Source organism: Petaurus breviceps, unplaced genomic scaffold, assembly GCF_028583685.1.
Source record: "Petaurus breviceps papuanus isolate PSGF00001 unplaced genomic scaffold, PetGlider_PUasm1.0 559, whole genome shotgun sequence".
In the NCBI taxonomy this organism is placed as follows: domain Eukaryota; kingdom Metazoa; phylum Chordata; class Mammalia; order Diprotodontia; family Petauridae; genus Petaurus; species Petaurus breviceps.
This window is the reverse complement of record NW_027186377.1, coordinates 117,237-139,665: the sequence shown is the minus strand read 5'-3', so window position 1 is coordinate 139,665 and position 22,429 is coordinate 117,237.

Below are 22,429 nucleotides of genomic sequence, written 5' to 3'. Positions count from 1 at the left end.
CAAGGTCACACAGTCTGTATATGTCAAAGGAGAACTTAAGCCTGAGTCATCCTGGCTCTGAGACCTGTTGTCTATCTAATACACCGTACTTCTTCTCGAGTCATTATTATTGTAGAAAATAGTTGGTGGAAACCTTCCTGGCCCTTTCCTATATCTTCATCAAGGCTGCCTTCAATATGAGGGAATAACACTGAATGTCAGCAGTTGCCCTGGTCGCAACTTTTTCCCCAATTATGTCATATCTTTTCTTCTTTGTTACACATTGAAGCTCAGTTTCTCAGTGTTTCCAATGTTTTTTTGTGTGTGTGTTTGTTGTATTTTCTCTCCAGCACTAATTTCTTGTAGAGATACTCCATCTGGTCCAGCCATTCTTCCTGATTTGATCATCTCCAGTGTGTTGTCGCCACTCTCAGAACACACCAAAGACTGATATTCCCACTTGATAAATCTTTCTTAAGGTCATTAATGATGAGATGATATCATTAAAGATGTGGCAGCCAAAGCTCTTTCTTTCCTCCCATCTGCCCTTCCATTCTCCATGCCAATGGGGAAACTTTGGTAAGAAGTGGTGACCAAGCCAGCCTCTCCATCACTACTAATCCAAATGTGCAGCAGCGACAGCCCATGAGAATAGATCTCCTTGGAGCTGGCCTAACTTCACCCAGGATTTTCTCATCTTTTACCTTTTCTCCTAATTTGGGGTTGATACTGAGTTCTGACTAGTGAGTGACCCAATCATGCACAGGTCGCTGATTCAAGGACAACTTTGACTTTAGGAATCCATCACCTCCTATGTGTACATATAGAGTCAGCTTCACCTCTTGTGAGGTTGTTCAGGGCTCCCCAAGTCCAGGGTCTTCGGATTGACTCCTATGACCTCCATGCTATGCAGATATGGGGCCTGAATTTTAAAGGCTCCAGAAATCAAGGCATCTACATAGGCTTTGATCCTGTGACACTGGCCTCCTGACTATCCCTTGAGCAGCTCACTCCATCTCCTGCTTCTGGGCCTCCTCCTTAACTGTCCCCCATGCCTAGAATGCTCTCCTTCCGCATCTCTACCTACTGACCTCACTGGTTTCTCTCAAGTCCCAACTAAAATGCCTGTTTCCACAGAAAGCCTTTCCCAGTCATCCTTAATGCTAAGGCTTTCCCACTGTTAAATATATCCCATTTGTCCTGCCCAGAGCTTGTTCATGTACATTGTTTGCTTGTTGCCTCCCCCATGATTGTGAGTTCCCTAAAGCAGGGGCTGCTGTTTGCCTCGTTTTGTATCCCTGGCACCCAACACTGTACCTGGCACATAATAGGGGCTTAATAAGTGCTTTTTGGCTATGTATTTTAGAGTAGACAGTTTTCACAATCTCATAGATGCTCCTTATTTCTTCCCTCTGCAGCATTTACATATTCCTGGGGGTCCCTTTGTTTATTCTTATCATGAGTACCACATGGTGTGATAACTGTGTGTCCAGTGCATTGAGGTTTCTTATAAAAATGCTGCCTAGCATGCACAATGAAGCCAAACTCAACAATTTCCCTACATCCCCCTTTGCCTCCTTTGAGCTATCCTTTGACCAAGCAACAACCTCTCGTGTGTTGGTTGCTTTTTTAGCAGAAATATCTCTAGTGGACACAGCAAACATGACTACCCTTCATGGAGAGCCATAAGGTTCAGAAAGTATTTTATAGACATGCTCTCGAATCCTTATGGTAACCTCAGCAGATTTGTCCTTCAGGCAGTCATAGAATATGATAACCTCAAATTCAGGAGGGACATTTTGCACAAAAGCAAACTAGCCAAGTAATGTCTCTGCCATATTCCCAGCAAAGAATCGGTTGGCCTCTGCTTGGGTAGTTCCAGTGATCAAGGAGTCCTTCAGCTGTGGAGGCTGCCCAAAGCCAAGGCTTGGGAGAGCTAAGGGCTAGAAGCTCATGGTTCTGTCCATCTGCCTGTCTGGGTCCTGCACCTTCTGAACGCTATTCTGTTCTTATTGTGTCCAACAAGTACGCAAACCTTCTGAAGCTACAATCTCATGAGCCTGCCCAGTCCTTTCTGCAGGTTAACCCTTCCAAGACACAAATATGTACGTAAACACACACGTCAATTTTTATCCATCGGCACACATTCTACATATATAGATCTATCTTCCATATCATACCATTGACTCTTCAATCCAGAGGCCACACCTTTTCAACATGAAGTGGAATATGATTATCTTCATTTTACCAGTGAGTACACAGAGACTTAGAAAACGTGGTTGGGTCACCCATAATTAACTAACTGCTAAGTGGTAGCGGCAGAGATTTAATTCAGGTCTCACTTAACTTTGGGTCCAACATGCCTCCCTCCCTCACAGAGTTAGGCTGCAGGCATAGCCCTTGCTTAGAAGCCTCCCTAACATGAGTCCCAACCATCTCTTCTATCACTTTTGAGATAAAAATATCGCCAACGTGTTAAGATCTTAACTTCAACCATGTTTCTTGGCCATTGTTCAAGACTTGTGTATCAGCAACCAAAGGCCTGGGCTTTATTGTTGGCCTGTTTTCACAACCTGTTTCTTGTGAACAACAGGTTCTCCCCCTTCATATTCTCCTTATTTCTCTTGTTCTTCTCCAGAGTAGCTGTCATGTCAGGTCAGGTCTAAGTGGGTGAATTTCTATTCCCCCTGCATATCAGTTGAAGTCCCTTCGCTACATATGAATTTATGTGTTGTGCACATACTTATACACATATGTATACATACATATGTGTATGTAGATATGTAAGCATGTCTGTATTTGCACACATACACATTTTCAAATTCTCCAACACAAATAGCAGGATCTGAGCACTTTATCTACCGTAAAAATGTATAGATGGATCCCTCTATGTTCGTTCCATCCTTGACCAAGATTCTATAATTTCTACATTTAAAGTAATGGTTCAGAAAACTAAACCTCCCCCTCGGGCACTGTCTTCTCGATTTCTCTTTGCATCCTAAAGTGTCTCTCTCTTCTTAGTTCTTTTATTTCAATCCCCAACCTAGACAGCAAGCACCTTTGTCCCTAAGATTGGCATATTCTCTTTTCTCAGGAGATTCGAATCTTTAGCAAGGATTTCTAGGTTCCTTCCTTTTTCTCCACTTATGCCCCCAGATGTGGGGTGTCTTTTCCAGATTTGATGAGTCTCAGGCAGGACTCAATTGGTCTGCAATGTGGTAATCTCTGACTCTTCTGTTCTTTATGCCTATATCTTTTTTTTCCCTTTTGGAAAAGGAAGTGGAGCGTGTCCTGAAGAAGAGAGGGGTGGATAGACCAGGAGCTTGTCCCACCACAGATGTAAACATGGGTGATTAACGGATTGAAGCCAACCTGGAGAGACCACTATAGAAGTGTGAGCTATTATTATGGAGAATATTCAAGTAGGAAAAACTTAGGTCTTGAAGGAGGATTGCAATTTGGTAGGGTCATTAGACTAGAATCTGAGGATGTGGCTTCACAGCCTGGCTTTCTTGTATATTCCTTTGCAGGGCCTTGAATAATGACATGAGAGGTCTCATCTCCACCATTTTTAGCATGAGGGAAATGGCCAAGACTTGAGGATCTCTCAGGTCTGTTCCTAGTATCAGTACAGAGCTCCTGCTTTGGTGGTGAGGGTGGCCACAGGGCCTCCTTGAGCCTTTGTTTTTGGACTGCTGACCACTATGGGGTTTGGTGGCAGGGCCTTTCCCTGGTCACTTGCAGAAAACTGTTGGAATTCAGAGTTTTCAAAAACACATTTAAAATGGAATCACATATAAAGAAAATCCCATCAAATCTTTGCCATCAAATGAGCTTGGGGGGGGGGGGGAGAGCAGAAATGATTTTGCCCTGTGCTTTCAATGCAATTATTGAAAATTATCTGGATTAAACTTGAGCTTCTCTCCTGTAGCTCATTAGGCACAGGGCTCCACTGCCTGCCTTTTCCATCAGAAGATGTGCTCTCATTTTCAAATCGAATTTCTCCTCCATTAACTGACTGCTTCCGTCTATTTTTAGTGGGTGTCTTTATAGGACAAGCCTGCTTATTTGGTTGGGGAATGATCTCATTTCCTCATACAAAGCAGGGCCCCATTTTTGCTCCTTTCTAATTGTGTCCATTTCTAGGTAAAGGCTTCCTATCCAAATAAGAGGCCAAACCTCCTCCGCCCGGCCCAGCACGCTCAGTGAGTTCTTCCCTCCCAAGGCTCAATCTCTTTATTGCCCCTCCCTACCTATAATCACTGTGCCGGCCTTCCTTCTTCAATGTGGATAATTCCTCTAAAACATGGTGACTTGAAGAGAGAAGCCAAGTTTAACAAACATATTCTCACCTTCATACCCAGAGTCATCACAGAAGGCCTGACATAATTAAATCAAAACATAACTAGTGATCTGCCATTATGCTGTGCATTTTGCCTAGGGTGGGTTACAAGCTAGTGATGAGGGATGGCTCCCTCCAGGTTCAGCAGGAACTCTGATCTTATCTAAAGCCAGAAAACCTGCAGTAGCGTCTGGAAAGAATTCAAGGTCTCAGACTTAATTGGAGTGAGAGTTGGAGAAGTTTATTGTTACGCTTCTATGAGAAGCAGGCAAGAGTCCTTTAGGGGACCTGTGAGTCAGAGGGGTACAGGCTTTTACTTTTAAAGGGTAGGGCTGCCATTGTCAGGGCTGACCAGGTAGAGGGAAGGGACCTCAGTGCATAGATAAAGGTTAGAGCTGACTGAGAGGAGCTTATGACTTTAGTGCATAGATAGTTTAGATGAGATGTGGGCCAGACCGGAGGGGACATGAAGAGATTAAGTAAGAGCAAAGGAGTCACAAGGTGTTGCCTAGGCCCAGTGCGGATAGGGGGAAGGGGCAGAGTTTGAGGCTGGGAAAGGGATTTTATAGATGACAACTTTACAATACAAATTGCAGTTACAATTGTACAAACTGGTTTTACAAATTGATTTAGACCCCAGGTACCCCATCACTAGCATCTCTGTAAAAGGCAAAGACACTCCCCAGCTTATACTCACCCCACTGATTTCCCTGTTGATGAGTGGCTACAGCCATGAAGGGGTAAATGGCAACTTGTAAAGCACTTTGAGAGATCCTTCAGACAAGGTAACTGCTTCGCAGGACTTTTCAGCCAAGTCTCCAAGACAGCACCTCACAGGAGTTGGGAGGGGGGCATAGATGCAGAATATGGGTCAGTAGAGATCTGCTTCTGCCTCACTCACCTCATTTTCTGCTTTACCTGAGTTACTAAAATGGTGAATGAGGGGTATGTTCCAGTTATGGTTTGCCTACATTTTAGACAAGCATTTGATCAAGGGGCTCAGATTATCCTGTGAAAAAGATGGAGAGACGTGGACTAGACAGCTGCACTAGGAAACGCATTCAAGAACTGATTATATGGCCACCCTCCACCAAAAAGAAGCAACTAGTGGATCCATGGCAATATGGAGGGATGTCTGACAGAAAAAAAAAAAAACAAATACAAAATATCCAGGGTGTTGTGAACCATTCTGGACCCCGCTAAGAGCGACATTGATGAGTCCAGACTAGGTGACAGACTAAGGAAGAGTTCAAAGGCTAAGTCAAATGAACTGGACTGGCCTGGTTTTGCCTGGGGAAGAGAAAACAAGGAGTGGGAGGAGGGTAGGAAGAGATAAAAATTGTGTTCAGGTATTTGAAGGAAACAGAAGCATTTCTTTTGTTCTGCTTGTACCTGAAAGGTAGAACGAGGAACGATGGTTGGAGGCTTTAAGAAAGCGAATTAAGACTCTGTACTGGGAAGTCTTCCCAACAGTGAGAGCGACCCTATAGGGGAAAGACTGTCAGTGTGCGTAGAGGGATCCTCTCACTCAGGAGCTACAGTGTGAGGCCAGAAGGTCACTTGTCAGTGTTCATATTATTCACGTGCTCAAAGGGCTCCAGGGGGTCCCAATTACCTCAAGGGTCCAACAAGAACTCCTCTGCTTGGAAGTTAAAGCCTTTACAATTTGACTCCAGCTGGCCCTATGAAACTTACAAAAACCCAAGGTCTAAGCAACCGTGATATTCCATTCCCCACCCATATACCTTTGCTCAATCTGTCCCCTCATTCTCTGAATGCACTCCTCCGATAAATGAGCTTTCTTTAAAATGATAAATAGCATCTATCTAAAACTGTCAGCCAGAATTATCTGTTACGGGGATAAACTAGAAGCCTTCCCAATGAGAGAAGGGGTGAAGTAAGGATATCCATTATCCCCACTGTTATTCAAATTTGTACTAGGGACTTCAGCTATAGCAATGAGAGAAGAAAAAGAAATCGAAGGAATTAGAATAGGCAACGAAGAAACAAAGCTATCACTCTTTACTGATGATGTGATGGTAAACTTAGAAAATCCCAGGGAATCAACGATGTGACATCATTAACAACTTTAGCAAAATACAGGATATAAAATAAACCCACATAAATAATCAGCATTTCTACATACTGCCAACCAAGCTCAGCAAAAAGAGATATAAAGACAATCCCATTTAAAATAACTATAGACAACATAAAATATTTGGGAGTCTACTTGCCAAGACAAATCCAGGAACTTTATGAACACAATTACAAAACACTTTTCACACAAATAAAGGCATATCCAAACAAATGGGAAAATATCAATTGCTCATGGGTAGGCCAAGGTAATATAATAAAAATCACAATTCACCTGAATGAATTTGATTATTCAAGTGCCATGCCTATCAAATTACCAAAAATATTTTATAGAGCTAAAAAATAATAACAAAATTTTTCTGGAAGAACAAAAGTTGAAGAATATCAAGGGAATTAATAGGAAAAAATGCAAAGGAAGATGGCCTAGCCCCATACAAGATCTAAAAGTATATTTTAAGAAGCACTCATCAAAATTGTTTATTACTGACTAAGAGACAGTGGTAGATCAGTGGACTAGATTAGGTACATAAGACACAGTAGTCAATGACTATAATAATCTACTATTTGATAAACTCAAAGACTCTGGCTTCTGAGATAAGCACTCACTGTTTGACAAAAAATAAAAAAAAACTGCTGGGAAAAATGGAAAATAGTATGGCAGAAATTAGGCATAGACCAACATCTAATAGTTTATGACAAGATAAGTTCAAAATGGGTACATGATTAAGACATAAAAGTGATTCCATAAGCAAATGAGGAGAGAAAGGAATAGTTTGCCTGTTACATCTATGGAGAAGGAAAGGATTTATGGCCAAACAAGAGAGAGAACATTATAAAATGTAAGATGGATGATCTTGATTGCATTAAATTAAAAAAGGTTTTGCACAAACAAGACCAATGCGACCAAAATTAGAAGAAAAGCTGGGAAACATTTTTACAGTCAAATGTATAAGAACTAGGCCAAATTGATAAGAATACAAGTCATTCCCCAACTGATAAATGGTCAAAGGATATGAATGGTAATTTTTAGATGAAGAAATTAAAGTTAACTCTAGTTCTATGAGGGGGAAAAAAAACTAAATCACTATTGATTAGAGAAATGCAAATTAAAACAGCTTTATGGTACCACCTCACATCTGTAAGATTGGCTAATATGACAAAAAAAAGATAAATTATAAATGTTGGAGAAGATGTGGGAAAATTGGGATGCTAATGAATCATTGAGGGAGTTGTGAACTGATCCACCTGTTCTGGAGACCAATTTGGAACCATGCCCAAAGGGCTATCAAATTGTGCATACCCTTTGATCCAATAATACCAATATTAAGACTGTATCCCAAAGAGATCACAAAAGAGGGGAAAGGGCCTACATGTACAACAATACTCTTGCAGCTCTTTTTGTATTAGCAAAGAATTATAAAATGAGGGGATGCCCATCAGTTGGGGAATGGCTGAACAAGTTGTTATATATGCATGTAATGGAATAATGTTGTGCCATAAGAAATGATGAGCAAGCAGATTTCAGGAAAAAACAAAACTCGGAAAGATTTACATGAACTGATGTTAAGTGAAGTGAGCAAAACCAGAAGAACATTGTACACAGTGACAGCAACATTGTACAATCATCAACCATGATTGACTTAACTCTTCTCAACAATGCAATGTTCCAAAGATCTATATCCAGTCTTCCTGAATTATATCTTCCCACTGAACTCAGATGGCTCCAGAGGAGAAAATGAGACTGTTGACTTTGCACAGCTCTACCTCACTTAAATCTAATTCATTTGCAAGTCATGGCACTACTTTCCTGAAGTCACAGTCCTCTTCAAGAATGAAGGACAAACAACAGAAATGATCCTAGATAATTCCAAGACAACTTATTACGGAATATGCTGTCCACATTCAGAAAAGAACAGTAGAGACAGAATGAAGATCAAAGCGCATTATTTTAATGTTTGTCTTTTCCTTTCTGTTTGTTTTTCTCTTTTGTTCTTTTTCTTCTTTCACAACATGACTAATGTGGAAACATGGGAAACATGCTTTCGTGATTGCACATGGAAGTAAACCTATATCAAATTGATTACTGTCTTGAGGAGAGGGGATTGAAGGGAGAAAAAAATTGAAACTCAAACTCTTATAAAAAATAAATGTTGAAAACTATCTTAACATATAATTGAAAAAAAACACTACAAAAAATGGAGTCGCCACTCTCTCTGCCTTTGAGGATCCCTAGTCTCTTTCAAAGCGCAGCTCTGGCTCTGTCTTCTATACAGAACATTCCCTGATGCCCCCAATACCCTCCACTGCCCCCTCCAAAATTTCTTGACATTGGATATATTTTGTATTGACAATTATCTATACATGTTGTATTCCTTGTTAGGACACGTGCTTTGTGAGGACAAGAGCTCCCTCTCCTCTATTTCTATCACCTAGAATGTGCCTGGCACTTAGTGGGCACTAAATAGCCATGTATTGACTGGCTGATTAGGCAATGGAGGCTTTCTTGTACAGGTACAATTTGTAGGAGATGGCACCCCAAAGGTCCCTTTAACTTTCAGATTGTGTAGTTCTGTGAATGAAAGAATGATAACATGAAACCAAAAAGCCAACAAGCATTTATAAAACACTTGCTATGTTGCGGGTTCTGTGCTAAGCATTAAGGACAAGAAAGGCCAAGCCAATACTTGGAGTTCACATTCTAATGTGACAATATGCAAAGAGTCATAGACATTATCTATCCATCTGTCATTTGCCATTCATCTATTGATATAATCTGCTACCTGTATATGTGGGGTGTGCAGGGTATCCAGGGGAACTGGCACCTCTGACACAAGGCCCCTGAGTCCTTTTCAGATCTTCCTTCTGTGTTTACCTGATCCACCCAGCTCTCACCCATGGTTCCAAGAAGCTGCAGCATGTGCAGTGGCCACACCTTAGTAAACCATCTCAGCAGACAGGCTGAACTAGATTAAGGGCAACTGATGGGCCCTAAACCCAATGGGGAGTTGGGGGAGTGTCGATGAGCAAGCGATGACTTCCCCCACTCTTGTGGAATGGACCCATAAGAACAATTTGTTCCAATGGCGAGTGACTGAAGCAGGCACTATGGAGTGCTTAGAGTTTGGGCAGATGGTAATGATGTCAAGGCCATCCAGTCATCCTGGGCCACCACCAGTCATCTTGACTTTGATCTTGCCACTGGACTTCAATGACTCTGGAAGGCAGAATGAGACTGAAGCCTTTATGCAGCTCTGCTTCATCGAAATCCAATTCATGGGCAAGTCAAGGCATCGCCCCATGATGTCATTGGTCCTTTTTGAAAATGAAAGATGAACAACACACACACACACACACACACACACACACACGTATATTTACATATCTGTATGTGGAGATATGAATACATTTATGTATGTATATGCACACATCTATACATGCACACATCTATACATACACACATATGAATGAGAGAGATGGGGGAAAGAGAGCAGGGTAAGAGAAGAGATAAAAGGCACTCTTAGAAGGAAAGGCACTAACATTGAGGAGGAAGTACCAAGACCTCCTGCCAAAGGTGGTGTGCGAGCTGAGACCTGAAGGAAGCCAGGCAAGTCAGGAGAAAGGATGAGAAGAGGGAGTATTCCACCACTGATTAAGTTCTTACTGTGGACCAGGCACTGTGCTGAGCACTTGGGCTGTCAGGACAATTCATTCCTTCAGGGAGCTTATATTCTAATGAATGAACACCATTCATAGAGAAGAGACAGAGAAGAATGGACAGTCCCCTCCCCCCACAACTTCTCAACCTTCACATCTTCATGCCATAGCCAGGTTTGGACATGGCTACTCTGAAGTGGTGAGATGACCATTTCTGGATAAGATGAAGCACAGATGCATTGCTCAGCACTCAGGTTCATTCCGGGGGCAGCATCCAAAGTTCTGGTGGGATGGGGATGAGCAGGTTGACGATATGGCTGGAGCATAGATTCCATGGCTTGGAAATTTCTACCCCTTTGCTTGTAACTGAAGTAGTTGAGAGACTTCCCTTTCATCAATTCCAAGGAGTAAAGAGGGTACTTCTCTTAGGTGGGATATTACTCTACCCCACAGTTTCCCAAACTTATTGGATCTGCCACCCCCATTTAAAAAAATTTTCTCAGGGGAAGGGAGGCTTGCACAGTGAATAGAGTACCGGCCCTGGAGTCAGGAGGACCAGAGTTCAAACCAAGCCTCGGGCACTTAACACTTACTAGCTCTGTGACCTTAGGCAAGTCACTTAACCCCAATTTCCCTGCCTTCCTCCCTTCAAAAAAAAAAAAAAGAAAAAAATTATTCAACATTGTCTTGGAAATCTACCTTCTTTAATGCTTCAACATTATTTCTTTGAAATTTTGTATTACTTCAAAAAATATATAACTGTTTTTAAATGACACATCTTCAATTTAATAATTTATTGTAAATATGTGGGGTTTTTCCTGCATTGAAATTCTGATGATGCAATATTGCATCATGTAACAATATAATATCATATTGTAAACAGTCAATACCCATGCATGCTGGACTTCCTGCCAACATGAGACAGGCTCTCCCACCCACTTTCCACTGCCTTTTTATTTTTTCAATACCCCCCCACTGCCTTTAAGGCTCCCACTTCCCTGATCCATTGCTGTGTCCCAAGTGGGCAGCATCCCCCTCCCTTTGGGAGCCTTTGTGTGAAGTTAACCCCTCTAGGGGAAGGGGGAATTTGGTTTTAATGAGACAGGAGAGATTCTGCTTCTATGTCTGGTTACCACCTTCAATTCATTTTAAGGACTTTTACTTTCCTTCCTGGTATTTTAAGGGGATTCTTAAACCACAGAGAACAAAGGCCCAAGAGAAAGGAAGGGACAGATTTCAGCAGAGGGCATTGTGGCCTGAGGAGCTTGGTGAAGGACTGATGATGTTTCTTTTCTTCAGGTAAGTCTGCAAATGCCATTGCATTGAAGAGATGCTTATTTCTTACTATTTTCAGCTGAATTAAAAAGTAGGTTTTAACATGCTTCCACAAAATGAATCAATAGCTCTTTTTTTAACTTTGAGCCCCCAGCTAGAAGTAGCATTATAGGAAAATATTACAGTTTCCTGGCTTCCCCGACCCTCCACCCCCCCCCTCTTGTTCCCAATATCTTTCTCAACATTGTTTTCAAATTATATGATTTGGACTGATGGAGGGAGTGGTGGAAGTGGAGCCTTGGCAGGTGAAGCAATCACTGAAAAGTCCACATTCAATACCTTTGGCAACCCAGACTCTACCAAATTATGTCCTAGTGAACTCTACAAGCATTTATTAAATTCCAACTCTGTGCCAGGTATAGGGGAGTCAAAGACCAATAAAAAGTCCTCACTACCCTCGATAAGCTTACTTTCTGTTGGGAGTACACAAGATGTACGTGAGTAATTTTAGATGAGACCTCCAAATCCACTCTCATAGGGGTTCTCAAGGGGAAATAAAAGTCCCTCTGCTAAGACTGATTAGCACCTTCTCTGCAACTTATAGACAAAGAATTCCAGAATACATTGAGAAGTTAAAGGACTTACCCAGGGTCACACCACCCATGGGTGGCAAAGGTCAGAGCCAAACCCAAGTCTTGCTCATTCAAAGGCTAGTTTCTGTTAGAGTTCTGTTTTACTGCCTCTTACATTTTCACACAATATCCTCAATACATACAAAGTAAAGAAAAAGTAATTGGGCCTAGGGGGATGCTCCTCCCATTTCCTCTACAGACCCTCTCTTCCAACCCAACTAATTTCCTTCAGATATGAGGAGGAAGTTCCTTCTCCCAGGCCTTTTGAAATGGGCTCATTCATAGAGGCAGTCTCAACATAGATAATGCCTCTAAATTAGTTCCAGACACCTACAGTGTTAAAACATGCCATTGATGAAGGCAGGGTCTCCACCCAATGAACCACCGCCATTTCCACATGCAGACCCCATCATTCACCCAGTCCTTTAGCCTTGGCAACGGTGTTGGTTACTGACTCTGGGTCATTGGACAATGTCACCCCGAGTAGAATGGCCATCATACAGATTCTCAAGCTCTACTCTCACTGCCCCATAGCATAAGCAAACAAGCAGCTTCTGGCTCCCACTGACTATCATCATGACCCAGGGAGGCCCCATGACCCCTCTTCAAAATCTATAGCCTCTATTCTCATCCTTCTATCTTAGAATGTCACCTCTCCCCTTTTCCACATTTCCCAGTCTTGTAATCCTTCAGGATTCAGTACAGCTTCCATATCCTCCACAAAGCATTTCCTGACACCCAGGCACAGAGTGAGAACTCACTAGCCTCAGCTGTACTGAGGGGTATGACCATCCCTCCTCCTTGAGCCCACAGCATGAGTGATCCTGACCCTGAGCCCATCTGCTCCAGTAGAGGGGTCTGGTTCTTCAAGGTAATGACTTGCCCTAATGCCTCCTGCATCTCCCTCACAGTGAACAGAGTTAGGAAAAGAGACTGAGGCCAAGTAGATTATTTGGAGAGTCTTCCAGGGGTTGAATTGGCAAGTGATGTGGTGGATCCTCATTCCAGACTAACCATCCTTGGATCCATGAGAGAGCCTGGAGCTTGGGATGCATAAGTCAACATCTGGAACAAATGGGACCCAGCAATTGCTGAGGTTGGTGTCTGTGAGCTGACTGCCTTCCTGCCTGGCTGCCCAGGAAGGTCTGTGTCCAAATGATGGATGGCCTGGCCAGGCTAGAATCATAGTGTCAGTCCTCAGCAGCTTCCTCCATTCATGGCATTGATGCCACTTCATGCCAAGGGACTTCAACCAGCATTCTTGTTTTGGTCCCAGGGAGCAAACAAAGCTCTCTCATTTGTGCAAGTGCCACTGGGAGTCATTCACCCATTCATGGTGGGCCATTTTCTGCATGCAACGTACCCAGTTTAATGAGCTCTAATGGGAGTTCACTGTGATATCCTGAGCCGGTCCTCAAGTGAACTGAGCAGGAAGGCTTTGTGGGCAGCAGGGAGAATTTGCCAGGCCTTTTGCTCTGCAGTCCAGGTGGTCAGCTGCTGATTCTCCCAGTAGATGGTGCCTTCTGAGCTGAGCAATTCCAGGATTCTGCAGCTCATGGCACAGGACAAGCAAGGCTCCAAGCTAGACCTGTTCACAGTGTGGGAAGTCAGTAGATCTTAAGCTGCATCTGCCTGCCTGCTGGGAGCTCTGATTTCCCTGCTCAGTCACTATGGGGCTGTTTAGTTCCCGTGCTATCGCTGTTGGATTTGCTCACCAGCCATTTATTAGGTATATACACTGTGTTCACAACTCTGGGCTCATTTCTGGGAAAATGCAAAATTTAGAGCAGCCAAGATTCTTGTCCTCAGGGAGCTCACTCTCTAGCAGATAGGGAATAACCACAAAAGCACAAATAAAGAGAGAATGCTTGGACACACCATGTGAAGTCAAAGGGGAAGCACATGGAGAATGTGGCAGTGTTTAAACTCACTATTAACAAAGGGCAGAATTGATATTTTTAAAGAAAAGTGTAGAAAATGGCAGCAAAGTAAGGTAAGAGACAAGTAAGAGTACTAGACATTTTTTTTTCCAATTCTCATGGCTTCTCAAACCTTTTCCAAGCAGGGATCATGCACCAGAGGTAAGGCCATCTCAGTTATCTCTCTAGTCTAGGCCATCAAGAATCCAAACCAAGCCAGAACTCAATGAACCGACAACAGAGAATGCCCCCAACCCCTAACTCTGAATGAGTGCTCACCCGGTACACACCACATCACTCACCACACATCTGGCAGAAGAGCTTCATAAGCCACCCGAGGGCTTACAACAGAAGTCAAGGCTCCACTCCAACCCCTCACCCCTACCCCTAATGCAAACTCCAAAGAGTAGATGTCTACTCAGCCTGAGAAAATAATCAGAATCTGTCCGTGTCACTGGGCCAAAGAATGGAAGAACAGAATGAGTTGGGGCAGGGTGCTGGGAAGGTATCCTGTGTGACTCTCTGCTAAGCCTAAGGGCAATAACCCAGCATCCAGGTGGGGTCAGTTCTGTCCACATAGAATTCACTTGGACCAGAGACCTCGTCTGATGAATGATGACTTGCCCAGCATTAGAAGAGGCTGAAATGCTTTGAAATTCAGCCTCCCCTACTCCCCATGCAGAAACCACAATTAGAGGGGGAGGAGCAAGAAAGTAACCAACGGGGGAAAATAAGGAGTGAAGTAGACATGACTAGAGACCTCAGGAGGAAGAAAACTCACTCAAAGACCTTAACCATAAGCAGAAAAAAACACATGGGAAAAAATATTAATAGCAGAAGAAAATGGGGATCAAGATAGAGCAAAAGAATCCAGGCATCTAGCAAGTCATGGGGCAAGATAAAGAAAAATGAATCGATGCCTTTTTGAGGCAAAGTATCCTGTAGATTCCCAAGAGTGCCTAGAATTACAGGGGACTGTTCCTGGGTGGTTTGAAAAAAAAGAAAAACAGACAATGAATAGAGCACCGGCCCTGGAGTCAGGAGGACCTGAGTTCAAATCCAGCCTCAGACACTTGACACAATTACTAGCCATATGACTTTGGGCAAGTCATTTAACCCCAATTGCCCTCCAAAAAGAAAAAAGAAAAAGAAAAAAAGAATTGTGAGAGAAGAATTTATGAACTACTCAGCAGAAATTATTGGCATAATATAAAATAAAACATTATTCCATTGTGGCAAGTCTCACTGAAGAAACAAAAGAGAAGACAACTAACTTTGAATGAAAATTCATAGAAGTGAAGGACAATCTGAAAATGAAAAATGGAAAAATAGATAAACAAATAAAAGAAAGCACCACCTCCATGCAAGCAAAACATAATGACCTTAAAGACAGGATGCAAAGAAAGAACTTAACGAGGACAGATGTCCCAAAAACAACTGGTGAAAGAAAACCCAAAACCTGACTACAAAATGCAGGAAATACTATAAGAAAACTTCCCAGAACTTCAGAACACAGAAAACAAAGGACCAATTGAAGAAATACATAAATCAAGTCAAGAAATAAACCTTATGTTATGCATTCCAAGACACAGAGTTGTTAAATTTAACAATTCCATTGATAAACAATAAATTCTGCAAATGACCAGGAGAAGGTTTTTCAAATGAAAGGAATGGAAATTTGAATAACACAAGACTATTCTGCACCCACCTGGAACCCAAGGAGGGAATGGAATAATGTATTCTGCAGAAAAAAAAAAAAGCCCAAATGCAGCCAAACTTGATTTATACTGCAAATCTGAGTCTAACCACAAATGAAAAAAAGATGAATGTTCAATAATAAAGAAGCATTTGAACCACTCCTAGAAAGAAAATCAAATCTGTAGAAATTATTTGCTTCTCAAATGTCCAATACAGCAAAAAATGCAAGAAGAACAAAATAATAACAGAGATACCATTAAGATATTTCATTCAAAACTGTATGGGAAAAGACAGGGTGAAAGCAGAAGTTAAAGAGAAGAGAGAGTGTAGAAACAGACCCACAATGTCATAGATTAAACCTCAAATCTACCTATCTATACGTGAAGGAATATTTTTGTTGGACTCAATTACAAAATGGAAGACCACATTAGGTGGGGGATAGGAGAAAGGAGATAGAGATATATAAAACATGATACACCTTAAGCAATTCAAAGGTTATTAATCAAGGGAAAGATAATCCATGTAATTTCTCATAAAGAAGAGTCTACCTAGGAGAGAATGGGTGAGGAGGGAAAGGGAAGGATCGAAAGAGGCAGGGGAACGAACTATTTCAGCGATGGAAAGGGATACCATTGATGGACACTTCTATATGAGAAGAGAAATAGGAAAATAGGAGCCTTCTACTCAATACCGAGTATGATGTGCAGGGTTTGAATGCTTAGAGAGACCGCTCATCCTACCTCAGGAAAAGTAGAAGTCAAAGCTCCCAGAAGCAACTGACGCCCAAAGAGTGGGAGAGCATGGACCCCAGGAGGAGATTTTGAGGCAAATGGGAAAAAGTGCCCAAGAGAAGGGCAAAGGTCAATAAGTAACTGTACAATCAAATCACAGGACAATTCCTTCCATGTTGCAATATTCTCTTTGCCATTTTCAGGAACTGATTTCCATGAATGAGACAGAACAGAAACTCTTTAGAAGAGCAAACTCAAAGTAAGAACTGCAAACATTTTAGTTCCATGAGGAATACAAGGACTGAAGAAGGATGGATGAGTAGAAAGGCCACGAATCAATGTGTAAAGGTCAAGAATAGAAAAATGGGAAGATAAATAATGAAGAGAATGAGGTAAAGTAATCCCTTCTATAAGCTTCTGCAGAAAAGGAAATTTAAGGAAACTAACACAAAGCAAGTTGAAGGAGAGGAAAGAAAAGGAGATTCTACTTGACTAATTAACTGGGAGGGAAAAAAAAGTGAGAAGAATTAAATAACTAGATAAAAGGAAAATGAACTTCAGAAGAACAGGCAAAAAAGTGGGGCAGCCAGGTAGCACAATGGATGAAACGCTTGGCCTGGAATCAGGAAGACTCATCTTCCCAACTTCAAAGACAACCTCAGAAACTTACTTACTATGTGACCCCAGAAGAGTCACTTCACCCTGTTTGTCTCACCCTCGCCATCTGTAAAATGAGCCAGAGAAGGAAATGGCAAGTCACTCCAGTATCTTTGCCAAGAAAACCCCAAATGGGATCATGACGTATCAGACATGACTGAAATACTGAACTACAAAAGGCATAGATTTGGTGAAAGGAAGAGGGTGGGGTTTGAAGATGAGACAAACAGAAATGGTGGGAAAAGGATTGACTTAAAATAGATAAAATTAAAATAACTAGAAAAAGTAATGTGCACTTTTTGTCTTTGAAAAATAGTATTTGCCATGTTTTACATAATTGCACATATATAACCTATATCCAACTGCTTACCATTTTAGGGAGAATAAGGGAGGAAGGAATTTTGAACTCAAAAACTAAAAAAAAAATGAATGTTAAAATTGTCTTTACAAGTAATTGGAAAAAAACAAAAATGTTATTTAAAGTAAAAAATAACAAAAAATAAAAATAGTATTTATTACATGGGTTTTTCTCTGGAAGGATGAGAGGAGAGATACTGGGGAAAGTCTAGTGATATAAAACAAAAGATTTCTTTTGTTTCTTTTCTATTGTTTTTCTTTTTTTTTTGGAGGGAGGAAGGCAGGGCAATTGGGGTTAAATGACATAGTAAGGGTTAAGTGTCTGAGGCCAGGTTTGAACTCAGGTCCTCCTGACTCTAGGGCCCATGCTCTATTTACAGTGCCACCTCGCCACCCCTTCTATTCTTTTCTGTTGACTTCTTTAATTGAATAAAGCTTATGAAAAAACAGAGGTAATTAATAGGAAAGTATAGAATGATGCTACTTGTAAAGTAAAAGGTAGCAGACGCTGAAGACAAATCTCTGTGGCACTCCACTGGACAGCTTCCTGACTGTGGGTGGACACAAGGTCATCAGTGACTTCTCTTTGAGTATGACATTAAATGTGTCCTGAATCCATTTAGCTGGGCTGTCTCCCAGACTCGGTCTTTATCTTTTCTACAAGAATAGCATGAAATATTTTACCAAATCTGGGTAGATCAGAAACTCAACCTACAGTATTCCCCTGGTCTACCAATTTGGATATCTTGTCATAAACACAAATGTAATTAGTCAGACACAATCTGTATAGGTGAAGCCAGCCTGGGGCTTTGTGATCATTGCTCCACTTCCTACGTGTTCATGAATCATCACTTTAATAATGTGGTCTGGAATTTTCCCAGTATTCAAAGTCAAATTTCTGAACTTTTATCAAGTGTTACCTTATGTGGGACCTTGGGGAAGACCTTTCTCTGGAGATGTTCAAAATAAGACTGGAACTTATCCGGAAAGGGTTGGGAATGAGTGTCTATATGCACATGGGGCAGTGTATCTGTGTGGGTTCTTTGGAAGATGGGCTCTTTTATCAACTTGAATACACTTTCTCTCTCTGGGCCTCAGTTCCCTCATCTGCAAAATAAGGACGTCGGACTAGATGACTGCCATTTTAGTGCAAAGTGTATGATCTTGGGTTCTCATGACCTACAGAAAGCCCTTTCCAGATCCATTATCCTAAGTGGGCAGCAAAGCCTGGGATTGATGGTAGAAGGAGCACTGTTTCCTCCTGAATCCTTGTGGCTTACAAAGATGATTTCTTCTGCCCATCAGCTTCACCCTCCACCTAATGGTGGAGGGAAGGGGGAGATGGGGTGAGGCTGGGACACAGAACAAGAAGCCTGAGCTGCTGGGGCCACCCGCCTCACTGTCTCAACAGATGGACTCTGAGGAAACAGACTTTGCCAAATTATAGCATCAGAAGCTATTATTCTCTGTGAGAAAGACTTATTGCTCTCGACTGAAGAAAACCCTTTTGGAATACATGTTTTCAAATCTGTCCTCGGGAATTATTTAATTACTTGAAGCTCTTCTTCCTGCAGGCAGCCTGGTTTTTTAGGGATGCATAGAAACAGAGGGAGCCTGCCAGATGGTGCTTCTCAGGAGGAGAAGGGCGATGGCTTCTGCCGCCAAAGGCCACACAAAGAATGCACAGGGCCAGGAAGAGAGCCATTTTCTACGGTGACTCGAATTTCATATTTCAATATTTTTCTAACTGCAAGTGGTTCTTGTGTGTAATGGGGATCTTTGGCACATCTGTGTCTTGTTTAGCTCCTTGAGACATTGCTTGCTCAGTGGCTAATTTATCTGAGGATGTAATTATTCATTGTCTCCACATACTTGACAGAAGGAGGGGGGAAGGCTGGGCATAGAAACTAAAACGGAGAAGCATGGCTATGACAAATCCTGAGAGTCGGGGTGATTCAAGCCTCAGGCTTCTACCAAAGGGCACAGAGTGTGGGTGGCTGTGGCAATCACAAGAGGGGCCATATGATCACAGCTCAAAGGTACCACCCAGGCCTAGGCATCAGTGCAGGGCAGTGCGGGCTGAGCCTGGGGCCCTGATACAACACTACTTGTTACCCACTGCTATTAAAGTTCCTCATGGCCTTAATCTGGGCAAGGCAGGTCCTTAAAAACAGACAAGACTAAAGCTGGAATGCACGACTGGTTCCTGGAAATGAGTCATAAATCCGGAGAGTATGTGTGTGGGTCCAGGCTGTGGCCCTAGGCCAGGGCCTGGTGAGGAGTGTGGATGCTGAGGGCTGGCAGCTGTGGGCACTGGGATGGCTGGCAAATAGCCATCCAAGCCATCTCCACACCCAGGCTCCTCTGGATTCACAGCATGTCGAAGGAGTGCTCTTACGGTTACTCTAAAAACCTTCACATCTCGCTTGTGCCACCTCTGTGACCCCAATCCCAGTGGCCAGGACCTCATAATCTCCCTTGCCTTCCATGTAATCACCTGAAACTAGCTATTTCAACTCTCATTCTCTCCCAATTGCTTTACCTTCTGACTTCCACTTTACCAACTTCTGAGTTTCATAGTTGGAGGGTGCCTCTGAGAGACCCAGCCACACAAGGATCCCTTTTCTTGCCTACCTGACAAGGCAAGATCCATCAGCTTTTGCTTCAAGACTACCTGTGCTGCAGAGCATGCTCTCTACCAAGTATGGAGGAACAATCACCTCCACTCTCCAGGAAATGAGCTCTCTCTTCCTTTAGTCATCAACAAGCTGAAGCCAGTGTTGTGTGATGTCTGGGCAGTGATGATGGGAGCTCCAAACACTTGCCCAGACTTTGGGGAGACTAAAACCTTCCATGCAGCTCAGGCATGGTTGTCATGGAAATGCCACTGTTCTCTCTCTGTCTCTGCCTCTCCATCCCTGTCTCCCCCCCCCCCCTCTGCTGTTGCTCTGTGATTGCATGTGCAAAGCAGGGTAGAGAGAAGGGAGGCAAGTATCCAAACTTTCACATGCAGCCAGAAAAAAGTAATGGAATTGGGGCGGCCAGGTAGCACAGAGAGTAAGAGCACCGGCTCCAGTGTTGAGAAGACCTGGAGATCGAATCCCGGCCTCAGACACTTAGCACCCACCCAGAAACACCTGGTCGTGTAACCTTGAGCAAGTTACTTAACCCCAATTGCTTAGGGGCGGCCAGGTGGCTCAGCGAGTAAGAGCACTGGCTCCAGTGTTGGGATGACCTGGATCAAATCCGGGCTCAGATACTCAGCACCACACCCAGAAATAACTGGCCGTGTAACCTTGAGCAAGTTACTTAACCCCGGTTGCTTTAAAAAAAAAAAAAAAGTAATGGAATCTTCAAATTATAGGTCACTGAGTTTCACTTCATGTCAGAGGTGTTCCCTCATTTCTCTTGACATCCCAAGGATCCTAGGGAAGAAATTGTACCTGTCAACCTTCACTCTCCCCACACGCCTGGACGGTCTTCTTATCTATCAGACATCCTTCATTCCCATGCTTTTCATAGCTCCTTCTTTATTATTGGTTTCAGCCCTTTCTGTCTACTAGTCACTTCCCCAATATCTTCTGAGTGATCTCTATTTTCAGCCTTTGGGATATTGCTGTGTTCCTTGCCCTGAAGTCACATTACTGCGCCAGTAGGAGGCTAGAATCAAGAACACTAGAGGAGGCTTGGCAGTAGCAGATCTCAAATTGTATTACAAAGCAGTGATTATCAGAACAGTTTAGTGCTGGCTAAGAAGCAGAGCGGAGGGTCAGGGGAATAGATCAGGGGCAAAATAGGCAAAAGCAAGAGACTGAAGAAATCTAGCGTTTGATAAACCCAAAGTTCGAAGCTTTGGGGGCAAGAACTCACTATATGACAAGAAACTACTCGGGAAAAAAGCTGGAAAACAGTTCAGCAGAAACTAGTCATGGAACAATATCACACATCATGTACCAAGATAAAGTCAAAATGATTTAGATATAAAAGAACATATCATTAAAAATTATAGGAGCATGAAAAATGTATCTGTCAGTTCTATGGCTAAGGGAAGACTTTACAGCCAAACAAGAGATAGAGAACACAATGGGAGGTAAAAAGTAATGTTGATTACATGAAATCAAAAAGGATTTGAACAAACAAAATCAATGCAGCCAAAATTAGAAGGAAAACAGGAAACTGGGAAACACCTTTTACAGTAAGTTTCTCTGATAAAAGCCTCATAACTCAGATATTTTGGGAACTGAGCTAAATTTATAAAAAAATAAGAGTCCTCCTCCAATTGAAAATTATCAAAGGATATAAATAAGCAGTTTGCAGAAGAAGAAATCAAAGCTACCTGTACTTATATTAAAATGCTCTAAATCACTACTAATTAAGAAAATACAAATTAAAATCACTCTGTGCTAAAATCTCTGACCCATCAGATTGACTAACATGAGAAAACAAAGAAAATGACAAACGCTGGAAAGGATGTGGGAAAATCGGGACACTAATGCATTGTCAATAGAGTTTGAACTAGTCTAACCATTTTGGAGAACGATTTAGAACTATACTCCAAAATTTAGAAAACTGCACATACGTTTTAACTCAGCAATAACACTACTAGATCTACATCCCAAAGAGATAAAAAAGAGAAGGAAGATATGCACAGAAATGTTCACAACAACTCTTTTTGTTGTAGCAAAATTTTTTTGGAAATTGAGAAGATGCCCATCAATTGTGGAGTGGCTGAAGAAGTCGTGGCGTATGATTGTGATGGGATATTGTTGTGATAAAGGAAATAATGAGGGGAATAGTTTCAGAGAAACCTCAGAAGACTTAAAACAACTGATGCAAAGTGAAGTGAGCAAAACCAGAAGTACATTGTACACAGTAACAGTAACACGTAACAATGATCAACTGTGAAAGACTTAGCTACTCTGATCATGACAATGATCCAAGACACTTGCAAAATATCCATGAGCAAAATGGTATACACTTTGAGAGGGAGAGAAAGAGAGAGAAAGAGCGAGAAAGAGAGAGAGAGAGAGACAGAGAGAGAGACAGAGAGAGAGAGAGAGAGAGAGAGAGACAGAGAGAGAGAGAGACAGA